Source organism: Chlorocebus sabaeus, chromosome 25 (genome assembly GCF_047675955.1).
Source record: "Chlorocebus sabaeus isolate Y175 chromosome 25, mChlSab1.0.hap1, whole genome shotgun sequence".
Classification (NCBI taxonomy): domain Eukaryota; kingdom Metazoa; phylum Chordata; class Mammalia; order Primates; family Cercopithecidae; genus Chlorocebus; species Chlorocebus sabaeus.
Genome location: NC_132928.1, coordinates 48,620,302 through 48,632,578, shown reverse-complemented (window position 1 = coordinate 48,632,578; position 12,277 = coordinate 48,620,302). Strand labels below are relative to the sequence as shown.

The 12,277-nt window shown below is 49.3% G+C and overlaps 1 long non-coding RNA gene across 1 annotated transcript; it reads left to right on the top strand.

The window, feature by feature from the left end:
- Positions 1 to 4,302: 4,302 nt before the first annotated feature.
- Positions 4,303 to 11,632, top strand: LOC140710203 (uncharacterized). The gene is made up of 3 exons (XR_012091143.1): positions 4,303 to 4,394; positions 5,172 to 5,301; positions 11,312 to 11,632. It is a non-coding gene; the product is annotated as an uncharacterized lncRNA (long non-coding RNA).
- Positions 11,633 to 12,277: the final 645 nt, after the last annotated feature.

Below are 12,277 nucleotides of genomic sequence, written 5' to 3'. Positions count from 1 at the left end.
TGTTTACAGCTGCTTTCGGGCTGCCACAGCAGAATTGAGTAGTTGTGACAGAGACAGTGGCTCACAAGTCTAAAATATTTACTATCTGGCTTTTTCCAGAAAACATTTACCAATCCTTGCCTGTTATGGGTTGAACTGTGTCCTCACAGAAAGATATGTTGAAGTCCTAACCTCCAGTACCTCAGAATGTAACCTTATTTGGAAATAGGGTCTTTACAAAGATAATCAAATTAAAATAAGGTCATTGGGTGGACCTTAATCAATATGACTGGTGTCCTTACGAAAAGGGGAAATTTAGACACAGAGACAAACACACACACAGGGAAGATGTTGTGAAGGCAACACCCTGTGATGAGGCAACGCCCTGTGAAGAGTGAGGTGTCTATGCCTGAGGCTACCAGAAGCCTGTAGGGAGGCCTGGAACAGCTCCTTTCTGAGGGCAACTTGGTCTTAGACTTTAGGCCTCCAGAGCTGTGAGACAGTAGATTTCTGTTGTTTTAAGTCACCTGGTGTGTGGCACTTTGTTATGGCAGCCCTAGGAAATGACTGCACTGCCTAACCATCTCTTTTCTTTATTCCTCATTGTTCTTTTATGTAACACATTTGTATGTTGTGCCAAGTCACTTCAAGGTGGCCCTCATACACGAGGCAATGGTGTCACCACCCAGTGTGTTCATTTTGCCTGCGGCCCAGAAAGAGCTGATGATCAAGTCTGGGGAACTGCAATAGAGAAAGAGTTTAATTCACGTAGAGATGGCTAAACAGGAGACCAGAGTTATATTATAACTCAAATCAAATTTTGGAGGCTAGAGTTTTTCAAGGTTTTTTTGGCAGGCAGGGGGAATGGGTGTTGCTGATTCATTGGGGATGCAATTCTAGGGCTGTGGAAAACAGTCCTCGTGTGTTGAGTTCACCTCTGGGTTGGGGAGCCACAGACTGGCTGAGTCTTGAGCCACTTGTCCAGGTGGGTAAGTCTGAAAAAGGTCTCAAACCAATCTTAGGTTCTATAATAGTGCTGTGATCTGCAGAAGTAATTGGGGAGGTTGCAAATTTTCTGACCTCTGGAATAATGGCTGGTAATCGTTTATGTCTACACCTCAGCAGCAGCTAGGCTCCCCTCCTCCTCTTAACCTGGTGGTCTTTCTGTTTTTTTTTTTTTTTTTTTTTTGAAAGGGAGTCTCACTTTGTCACCCAGGCTGGAGTGCAGTGGCGCGATCTCGGCTCACTGCAAACTCCACCTCCTGGGTTCACGCCATTTTCCTGCCTCAGCCTCCGAGTAGCTGGGACTACAGGCGCCGCCACCACGCCCGGCTAATTTTTTGTATTTTTAGTAGAGACGGGATTTCACCGTGTTAGCCAGGATGGTCTCGATCTCCTGACCTCGTGATCCACCTGCCTCGGCCTCCCAAAGTGCTGGGATTACAGGCGTGAGCCACCGCGCCCGGCGACCTGGTGGTCTTTCATTCGTAGATTTTCATTAGTAAACCGCCTTTCATTTCAAAGGCAGTTTAGTTTTGGGGAAGGGCTATTACCATTTAAACTATAAACTAAATGTCTCCCAAAGGTAGCTTGGCCCATGCCCAGGAATGATGGAGGGCAGTTTGGAGGTTAAAGACAAAATGGAGGTTGGTTAGATCAGATCTCCTTTGCTGTCATAATCTTCTGTTATAATTTTTGCAAAGGCAGTTTCAGCAGGGCCAGTCATCAACTCATTTAACAGGTGACGGAGGCTCAGAGACTTTGGAGGCCTTGTGCAGGGGACCCTTGTAGGGCAGCAGTGGGGAGAGAACCAGCAATTCCCGAGGGCCCCTTCTGTGTTTTCCTCACGTCACTTCGCGGCCCCCACAGCCAGCTGAGGAATTACGGAAGAATCAGGCAGTTAAAAGTGTGCTTTCTCTCCCGCCTCACTTCCCTGTCTCTGTGGGCTACTCAGCCACCTTAAGGAGTGTCACTGTTGGAACCAGCTTGCATGGGAGGTGGAACGTCTAGGGAAGTTGTTTCTTCCAAGGACAATGCTGGCCTCACCAGTGTGTGGCAATAAGAGACAGGATTGCTCTAGAGGCTGAAACCACCTTTGCAAAAATCATAACAGAAAATTATGACAGCGAAAGATATCAGACATAACTGACCCCATCTTGCTTCTAACCTCTAAACTGTCCTTGTTCATTCCTGGATATAGGCTGAACTGGCTTTGAGAAGGAATTTAGTGTATAGTTTATATAATAGCCCTTCCCAAAAGGCTAAACTGTTCTTGTAAAACAAATGAAAGGCCACCAGCCGCCAAGTCAAGACAAGAGGGGCTAGAATTCTAAATATTACCAGCCATTATTCCGGAGGTCATAAGATTTGCAACTTTCCCAGTTACTCTTGAAGGTAACATCACTATTGTGGAGCCAAGATCTGCCTTTTGAGATGTCTTTTCAGGTTTTTACATTTCTAACAACTGGATGGCCCCACCTGGACCTGCCAGCCAGTTCTGGGGCCCCCACCCAGGAACTGACTCAGCAGAAAACAGCTTTGACGGGCCAACCAATCAGTACTCCTGATTCATTGGCCCCCTACTCACCAAATTATCCTTAAAAACTCTGATCCCTGAGTTTTCCAGAAGACTGATTTGAGTAACAATAAAACTTTGATCTCCTGCACAGCCGGTTCTGTGTGAATTACTCTTTCTCTGTTGGAATTCCCCTGTCTTGATAAATTGGCTCTGTTTAGGCAGGAGGCAAGGTGAATCCCTTGGGCGGTTACAGGACCTCTTCTTCGGCCCTATGGGGTTTGCTGGGGCCTGAGGGGGAACAATGGGAGGGGTCTGGAGGTTGTTCCAGCATGTAAAACCATTGTGAAAGTTGGCACTTGCCCTGGTTAAGGCTTGGTCTTGGACGCTGTGGGTTCTCCTGACCTCTGGCCCCAGGTGCCCATACAGTCTGAGGTTCTTGCAGCCATGATCTCTGTTTCTTCCTAGTTCTGCTGTTACAACGATTCTTCCACGTCATGGACATTTTGTCAGTTATGACAGGAATTTGGGGACCACAGGTAGGGACAGTCATCCTGAAAGGGATGATCTCCATTTTATAGAAGAGAAAACTGAGTCTCTCTGGGGGTGGGTCTCACAGCCATCAGGGATGACGGTGGCACTGGGAGTGGCCCTCATGGCTCTGTAGCTCTTGTGGTCACCCTGGGCTGTGGTGGGGCAGTGTCCATGTGCTTGGCCTCTTTTCCCATCGAACGTCAATCAGAATGTGATTCCTGTGTGTGGGGTGGGTGAGGGGAGCGAGAGCCCCAGCATAGACTCTGTGAATGCCCTCCTCTGTGCACTGACTATGGAAAGTGCTGGATGCACTGAGTGTCACTAGCTAAGGTAGGGGAAGATGGAGAACTAGAGGGAGAAAAGCCAGAGTGTTTTCTGGGGAAGAGAAGAAGCAGGAGGCAAAAGAACAGAAGAAAAATGTGTGAAACTGACCTTGGGATATTAACCTATCCCTCTCATCCCTGCTTTGTCTCTGTACCCCTCCCCTCAAAGTTGAAGGAGGTGCCACCATCCCGGCCTCAGAGACGCCAGTTCCTGAGACTGCCCAGCCCTGGTTCGGCCTTAGCAAAAAGTGTAACCAGGGGCTGCAGCTGTCCTGGAACTGTGGGAAAGCCTGGGGTCGGGTGTTGGGGGATCTGAAGCTGGGGTTGAGGAGGAGCTGATAGAAGGACTCTGGGAGGGAAGGTCCCACCTCAGCAGGGTGGGACAGGTGCCTGGCACGTCATTGTCAAAGGCGTTGGAACCAGAGTGACTCCATCTTGAATAGGGGCTGGGTGAAATGAGGCTGAGAACTGCTGGGCAGCATCGCCAGGAGGTTAGGCATTCTCAGCCACAGGATGAGACAGAAGGTCACAAGATGCAGGTCACGAAGACCCCACTGATAAAACAGGATGTGGTAAAGAAGCTGGCCCAAACTTGCCAGAACCAAGATGGTGACGAAAGTGACCTCTGGTTACCCTCACTGCTGATTATACGCTGATTAGGATGCGGTAGCATGCTGAAGACACTCCCATCGGTGCATGACAGTTTACAAATGCCTGGAAGTTACCATGTACGTCTAAAACGGGGAGGAGCCCTCAGTTCCTAGGGAAATCTCTGCCCCATTTCCCAGAAAACTCATGAATAATCCACCTCTTGTTTAGCATACGATCAAGACATAAAAAATAGCCAGCAGCAGCCCTCGGGGCTGTTCTGCCTATGGAGTAGCCATCCTTTTATTCCTTTCCTATTTTTTTTTTTCTTTGAGACAGTCTTACTCTGTTGCCTAGGTTGGAGTGCAGTGGTGTGATCTCAGCTCACTGCGACCTCTGCCTCCTGAGTTCAAGCGATTCTCCTGCCTCAGCCTCCTGAGTAGCTGGGACTACAGGTATAAGCCACTATGCCCGGCTAATTTTTGTAATTTTAGTAGAGACGGGGTCTCACCATGTTGGCCAGGCTGGTCTCAAACTCCTGACCTCAGGTGATCCACCCGCCTCAGCCTCCCAAAGTGTTGGGATTACAGGTGTGAGCCACCATGCCTGGCCTATTCCTTTACTTTTAAAATAAACTTGCTTTCACTTTACTCTGTGAACTTGCCCCAGATTCTTTCTTGTGTGAGCTCCGAGCGCCCTCTCTTAGGGTCTGGATCAGGACTTCTTTCCGGTAACATCCTGACAGCGGTTAGGGAGCAGGGCTGCTCCATTCCTGCCAGCCAGAGGCTGAACAACAGCTCCCAGATATGCTTAAGCCCTCATCCCTGGCACTAGGAATGTTCACATAGATCAAGAGGGACTTCGTCCATGCAGTTAAAGATCTTGAAGTGATTAGCCTGGCTTATCTAGGTGGGCCCCAGGTAATCACAAAGGTTCTCATCAGAGGGACCCAGGAGTCAGAGTCAGAGGAGAAGGCAGGAAGATCCGGGAAGCACAGACTGGAGGGCTGCACTCGCAGAGACCCAGAGACCGGACGGCTGTGCTTTGGAGACGGAGGAGGGGCCAAGGCAGGCCATGGATTGTCTTCCCCATGCTTTGGAAGGAACCAGTCCCGCTGATACCTTGATTTTTAGCCCCATTAGCCTTATTTTGGACTTCTGACCTCCAGGACTGTAAGAGAATAATACTGTGTTGTTTTAAACCTCTGAGTTTGTAGTGATTTTTTGCATCAGCTGCAGGAAACAGAAAATGCACTGCCTAGATGGACCCTCTGGCTCCCCACTACCCAGGCTGGAGTGGCAGAGGCTGCCAGGAAGAGCCAGGAAACAGGTGACCCTGAGGCCACTCCCTCCCCAGCCTGAGGCAAGCAATTCTGGGAGGTGTGGGGCCGTGTGGGGCCTGCTGAGGACAGCAACCCTTCCAGGTAAGGTTGGGGTCGTCCCTGTGCCCAAGGCAGGAAGGGATCTGAAGCCCAGCCACCCCTCCCTGACCCTCAGGACACCAGCCCCGGTGCAGGGGCCCTCCAGCAGCTGCAGAGCTCCTCTAGCACCTGGTGTGGCACAGCAGCTTCCTTTATCTGATGATACTTCACTGACCACCTAATACAGGCCAGGGCTGCTGGGAGGCCAGGAATATGGCCATGAAGAGCACAGCACGATGTTCCCTCCATCATGTGTGCATGTTCTAGTGGAGAAGACTGATGGTAAGTAGGTAAATATATGTATATCAGGTGGTGGCAAGGGCTATGGAAAAAATGAGCAAGAGAGGGTCATAGAAAGTGGTAGGATGGAGGGGATGCAGGGAAGGCTGGATAGAATGCAGTTTGGGCCACGTAGATCTCTGAAGGAAGGAAGAACATTCCAGGGATAGGGACCAGGAGGACACAGGTGCCAGGACAGGAGCATGCTGGGCATTTTCAAGGACAGGATGGAACCCAGTGTGGCTGGCGTGGAGTGAGAGGTGGGGAAGGGATAGGAGCAGGAGTGTGGAGGGAAGATGGCCTGGGGCCCTGTGGGCATTAGCCGGGCTCACAAGGGAACTCTTGGAGGGTTCTGAGCAGAGGAGTGAGCTGTTCTGCACATTCCAAGGGTCCCTCTAGGAGACTTGAGATACCTCCTTGCCCTGTTCTGCAGCTGTGCTGGCTGCAAGGTACAGATTTGGCCCTCAGCTACATTGCAGGGAAGACAGAGGAAGAGAGAGGAAGGCTCCATTCTCCTGTTTCTTGCCCATTTCTCCTCATCAGTGGAACCCTGCCTACGCATGGTCTTCATTTGTACGCAGCTCCCTGCCCTCCTCAATACCTTACCAATCATTTACACTTTAGTAAAATTGAGGCTATATATCCCATGACCCCTTCTGCAAAGTGACGAATTATGTCTCCAGAAAAGATGTGTTGAAGTCCTAACCCCCAGTTACTGCAGAATTTGACCTTATTTGGCAGTATGGTCATTGTAGATGAATTAGTTAAGATGAGATCAGGCTGGAGTAGGGTGGGCACTTAATCCCATATGAGTGATGTCCTTTTAAGAAGATGATGTGGGCCGGGTGTTGTGGCTCATGCCTGTAATCCTAGCACTTTGGGAGGCCGAGGTGGATGGATCACCTGAGGTCAGGAGTTCGAGACCAGCCTGGCCAACATGGTGAAACCCCATCTCTATTAAAAATACAAAAATTATCTGAGTGTGGTGATAGGCACATATAATCCTAGTCACTCAGGAGGCTGAGGCAGAGAATCACTTGAACCCAGGAGCAGAGGTTGCGGTGAGCTGAGATGGCGCCACTCCAGTCTGGGTGACAGAGTGAGACTCTGTCTCAAAAAAAAAAAAAAAAAAAAAGGAAGACGATGTGAGATACAAGGGAGGAATGCCATGTGAAGATGGAGGTGGAGATGGGATTAGGCAGCTGCATGCCAAGAACAAGGCCAAAGACTGCTGGAAACCACTGTGAGCTGGAAGAGGCAAGGAAGGACTCCTCCCCAGAGCCTCTAGAGGGAGTGTGGCCCTGCTGACTCCTGGATTTCAGGCCTCTGGCCTCCAGAATAATGAGAAAATGAATTTCTGTTGGTTTAAGCCACCTGGTTTGTGGTACTTAGGGCCTGATTTCTAATTGTAAAATTTGAGATTTTATCCCCTTCAAAGAAATATCCAAAGTCTTATTAGCCTACTAGTCAGCCTTTACCTGAGGACAAAGAGCTTTGTTTTGGGGGAATCCTGGGGCTGTATGGGAATTCCGAAAGGCACATTTGGCTCGATGGCCTGGATGTCTTACCTTTGGGAAGTAGGGAGCTGGGAGGAGCCCAGCTGGACCCCTGCCCCTCTGTTGGATGGGTTTGGCTTAGGGTGTGGGTATTGGTTAGGTGTGGATACAAAGGTTTGGCCTTGCTGTGGCAGAGAAGGTTGATAAAGGGGCCTGGGGAAAATTAAATTAGATGCCAAACTTTGCCTTTTATTTATTTGCCTGAAGATTAAGCTGTCCACAGTTTAATCTGCAGGTCTGTTCACAGGCCAGGGACACAAAATGATGGAGACAGAGTCCCCTTCAAACAAACACCACACATGTATGTTCACTGTGGCATCATTCACAATGGCAGAAGGTGCAGAGAACCCAAATGTCCCTCAGTGGATGAATGGAGAAACAAACATGGCACACCCGCACAATGGAACGCTCTTCAGCCGTAGATGGAATGAAGTACTGCCCCACGCTACAGCACAGACCAACCTCGAAGACATCATGCTGCACGAAAGAAGTCAGCCAGAAAAGGCCACATACTGTATGATTTCTTTCATGTAATTTACCCAGAATAGGCAAAGCCGCAGAGACAGAAGGCAGAGACAGAGACAGATTGTCAGGGCTTGGAGGAGGGAGAAATGGGGAGTGGCTGCTTAATGGGTATGGGTTTCCTTTGGGGTGGCGAAAATGTTCTGGAACTAGGTAGTGGTGATGGTTGTCTAACACTGGGAATGTGCTAAATGTCACTGAATTGTGCAATTGAAAATGGTAAATTTTATATTATTTTACTACAATTTAAAAAAACAGAGTGAGAGAAGACAATCAACAGAGAAACAGATATTTAACATACACGCTACGAAGACCAAGAAGATGGGCTAAGGAGGCAGAGAGTGATGAGGAGGGTGTTATTTTATGGGGTGGTCAAGGCTGGCCTTTCTGAGGAGGATGTGGGGGGAGAGCCAGGCACCTGGCTGGGAGGAGACCCTTCCAGGATGTGGAGGAGGAGCAGCAAAGGCCTGGGGCAGAAGCGAGAAGGAGTGCTGGGGAACCAGCAAGAAGCTACCGGGACTGCAGCTGCAGTGGGAGGAGGCGGTGCAGGGAAGTGAAGTGGGGCTGCGGGGAGAAGAGGCCAGGCACCTGTGACCACTGTCAGGGGTGGGAGCAGAGGAGTGGTGGGAGGGGCGAGCATGGAAGCAGGAATTCAGCCAGGAGGCTGTTGTAGACAGGGATCTGTTTCTGAAGATCCATCAAGACCGGAGAATAAACGCTTGCTTCTTGCTTTGGCTGTGCTGATATTAATTACAGCTCTGCGAATGGCCTCTCTCCTGTCCTCAATTCCAGTGCTGCAAAGTTATGATTAAGCAGATCTGTCACTAAGTGAGGATTTTGTTGTGCTTTTTGAATGCAGTGCCTCGGTATGTTCATTTATTTTTCATTCAAGTTTGTATTGAACGATGTATTATATCTCACATGGTAGGTCTCCTGTGCCCCACTGCCTGGGGCTCCTTGTCCCTCTCCACCTGCTTTCTTTTCCCCCATTGTACTTACTTATCACTACCCAACACATTGGGCATGCATTTGGCATGCTTAGTTTTATGTGTCAAACTTGGCTAAGCTATAAGACCCGTTATTGAAGCAAACGCTAACCTAGTGTTGCTGTGAATGTATTTTATAGATGTGGTAAGCACTTATGATCAGCTGTCTTTAAGTAAAGGAGATTACCCTTGATAGCTTGGTGGGCCTCATCTAATCAGTGGAGAGGTTTGAAGAGCAAAACTGAAGTTTCCCTATGAAAGAAGAAATTCTGCCCCAGGACTGCAGCATCAATTCCTACATGAGTTTCCAGCCTGCTAGCCTGCTCCACAGATCTCAGACTTGCCAGCCTTCACAACTGTATGAGCCAATTCCTGAAATAAGTTCCTTTATACAGGTATGTAATATGTACATATACACACATCTATGTCATCTAGATTTGGAGCTAATCTAACTCCTGGATGTGTTTGTCTGGAGACCCCTGACTGATACTGATGTGTTTATTTGCTTAGCATCCTCCCTACCCCAGATACAAACTCTCTAAGGGGAAGGTCTTCTGTCTGTTTCCTTCATGCTGTGTCTGAAGTGCCCAGGACAGCAGCCGGCCATAGGAGGTGTTCAGTCGATATTGTACAATGGATCTTCATAATTCTTACTTATTTGTGTGGTTGTCAACTCTGTCTGAAATTCAAGAAAGAAGAAAATAAGAAAAAAGGATAAAAGCACACCGGTCTTATCTGAGGCTGGGGATTTCCCAGTTGGGCCCAGTGTTGTGGATTCTGCAGTTGAGCGTGTGTCTGTTTGCGGCTGAAAGAAAGCTGTGGCAGTGAGGAGAGGTTGCAAATTTAAACTCAAGTTCAAGTTCTCCTAGCAACATGCACACCCCCGCTGCTGGCTGGTGTAATCCAAGCACCAGACACGTGCAGCTGGGGCAGTTCGGGTTGCTAGGAGAACAATGACTCTCTTGATTCCAGAGCTCGTAGGTGACTGCGGTATTACCAGAGGCGCACGAAGTGGGTGTTGCCCTTTGTTTCCCAAGTAATTGTTTTCAAGCAAGGTGAGGAGGAGCCTGGGGAGGGGTAGAATAAGAGAGAAATCATGAACCCTGATTTGTGTTTGTTGGTTTGTTTGTTTAGGAACTAGAAGTTAGTGAAAAGCCTCTTGTTTCAGAATGTGTCCCAAATGGGTTTACAATTAGTGACAGAGTCTGTAGGAGCTTATGAAACAACCAATTCCCCACACTGTTTGGCTCTCAGCATCCACAGACCATCTGGATCAGCTGAGCTTGAAGTGTGGGGGCGTGCATTGGGGGCGGGGTCCAGAAACAAAAAAGATCAAGCTGGCATCGGTTGGGGCGGGAGAGGGATTTGGGTTTTCAGATTTTGCTTTCGCTTAATTACATTCGCAGGCTGTCCTGATCCTTACTCCCCTTCCCCATTGTTTCTGCCCTGTCAGCGGGGTTGACCGGCTGAAAACAAACCAGACCACCCAGGCAGCCAGAAGAACTCGTGCCTGTCCTGGCAGCCCTGACTGTGACTCTGGACGGGTGGTGGTAGGTGGTTGGGGGGTGGGAGAACAGGGGAGCAGGGACAAGGACAGTAATATCCCTGGCCACTCTTCATATATGTTGTCACCAATGCTCAAAGCCCTCCATGCCACCACTTCCATCCTGCAAAGGAGGAAGCTGAGCTGCCAAGGAGCGGTGGAGCTGCGAGCAGCACCAGCTCCGTCTCTCCCGAAGACCACCTTCTTTCTCCCATGTCTGCCTGCAGGATTTCATGATGAGACATCGTCTGCTATAGGATTTGCAGGGAAACATGGAGTATCACTTTGGGCCTATTTTCTAAGAGAATGGCCTGAAGAGAATAGATTCAAGTTTCCTCTCAGAAAAGCCTCTGCTTCAGGAGCAGGTAGCAGAAAAAATACAATATGTTCATAAAACAGGTTTGATTCTCCTCTTGGACACATGGAAAGGCTATCTTTTTTTTTTTTTTTTTTTTCTGAGATGGAGTCTTGCTCAGCCACTCAGGCTGGACTTGCAGTGGCGTGATCTCAGCTCACTGCAACCACTGTCTTCTGGGTTCAAGCTATTCTCCCATCTCAGCCTCCCAAGTAGCTGGGATTACAGGCACCCGCCATCATGCCTGGCTAAGTTTTGTATTTTAGTAGACAGGGTTTCACCATGTCGGCCAGGCTTGTCTTGAACTCCTGAACTGTTCCCACCTCGGCCTCCTAAAGTGCTAGGATTACTGGCATGAGCCACTGCACCCGGCCGGAAAGGTTATCTTTCTGAGCTTCCACTGCTGTAAGGTGGGGTCATAGTATTAGAGTAGGTAGCTAAGCAGAAATGAGCAGGGCAGGAGAGGACCCCCCACCGCCCACAGCAATGTCAGGCAACCATCAGGTGATGGTCAGGCAGTTGTTAACTGTCAATCTAAAATAATAATTGGGCATAGCTGGCACTAAGGAAAGGAAGGCTCCCAATAGAAAACACCTGAAGCTGATGAGCAGCTGCTTCCTGGGAAGATCTCAGGAGCCGGGCGAGTGGGCTCAAGCATGCGCATTAAGAGGCAAAATGACAGAGTTTAACCTGTATATGACCTTCCTCTAGGAACACTCGACTGGTAAGGGGAGAAATGCCTCAAATGAGCATGTGCACAACTTCAGTAAACATGCTGTGCATGTGGCCCCTCCCAAGTGCCGGCAGGCCACCACGCAAGTGGGCAGTCCTGGACAGCCCGCCCCTGGGGAATAATCAAGGGAGGAGAAACAGAAACCCTGGAACCGTGTCAATATATAAAACCCCAAGTCAAGGGCTGAATGGCACACTTGGATCTCTCAAGTCACCCGCTTGGCCCCCTTCCAAGTGTACTTTACTTCCATTTGTTCCTGCTCTAAAACTTTTTAATAAACTTTCACTCCTGCTCTAAAACTTGCCTCGGTCTCTCCCTCTGCCTTAAAACTACTTCTGTCCCTCAGCCGAATTCTTTCCTCTGAGAGGACAAGAATCAAGCTGCTGCACACCTCTGCAAATTCACCACTGCTAACAATGGGGCTGGTTTTCTGGCCCGCGGAAGGTGGGCTAAAGGACCCTGCCTGGCACGGTCCTAAAACCTGCCAGACCATCCTCCCTCTGTTCTCTTCCCGTCTGCTTGTTGGATGCAGGAGACCCAGGGTGGGACTCCAAGGCCCTGAAAGAGAGTGGAGCTACTTGGGAGGAGCCCGGGTCCCCGAATGCCTTAGTGGAGTAGAATGTCCCCTACACTCAACTCATATTGGACTCTGAAGGCAAAACTCGCCTTTGTTGTGTTGAGCCACTAAGCTTTGGGGGGCATCTGAAACAGGCTGTGCTGATTAATACAGAGCAGACAGGAGGGTATGGGAGATGACCAGTTTTGTGGGCTGGGGGAGAGGCAGTGGGATTTGGTGGAGGTGTTTCCATGAGGAGGCAGAAAGGAGCCTCCTGGGGATACAAAGGTGAAGTGGAATGTGCTACCCTAAATTGAGAAAAGAGAGCCAGTGTGTGTGCACCCTCTCCTATTTGTAAATTAGAGTTAACACCGCTGGTGGGGCCCTC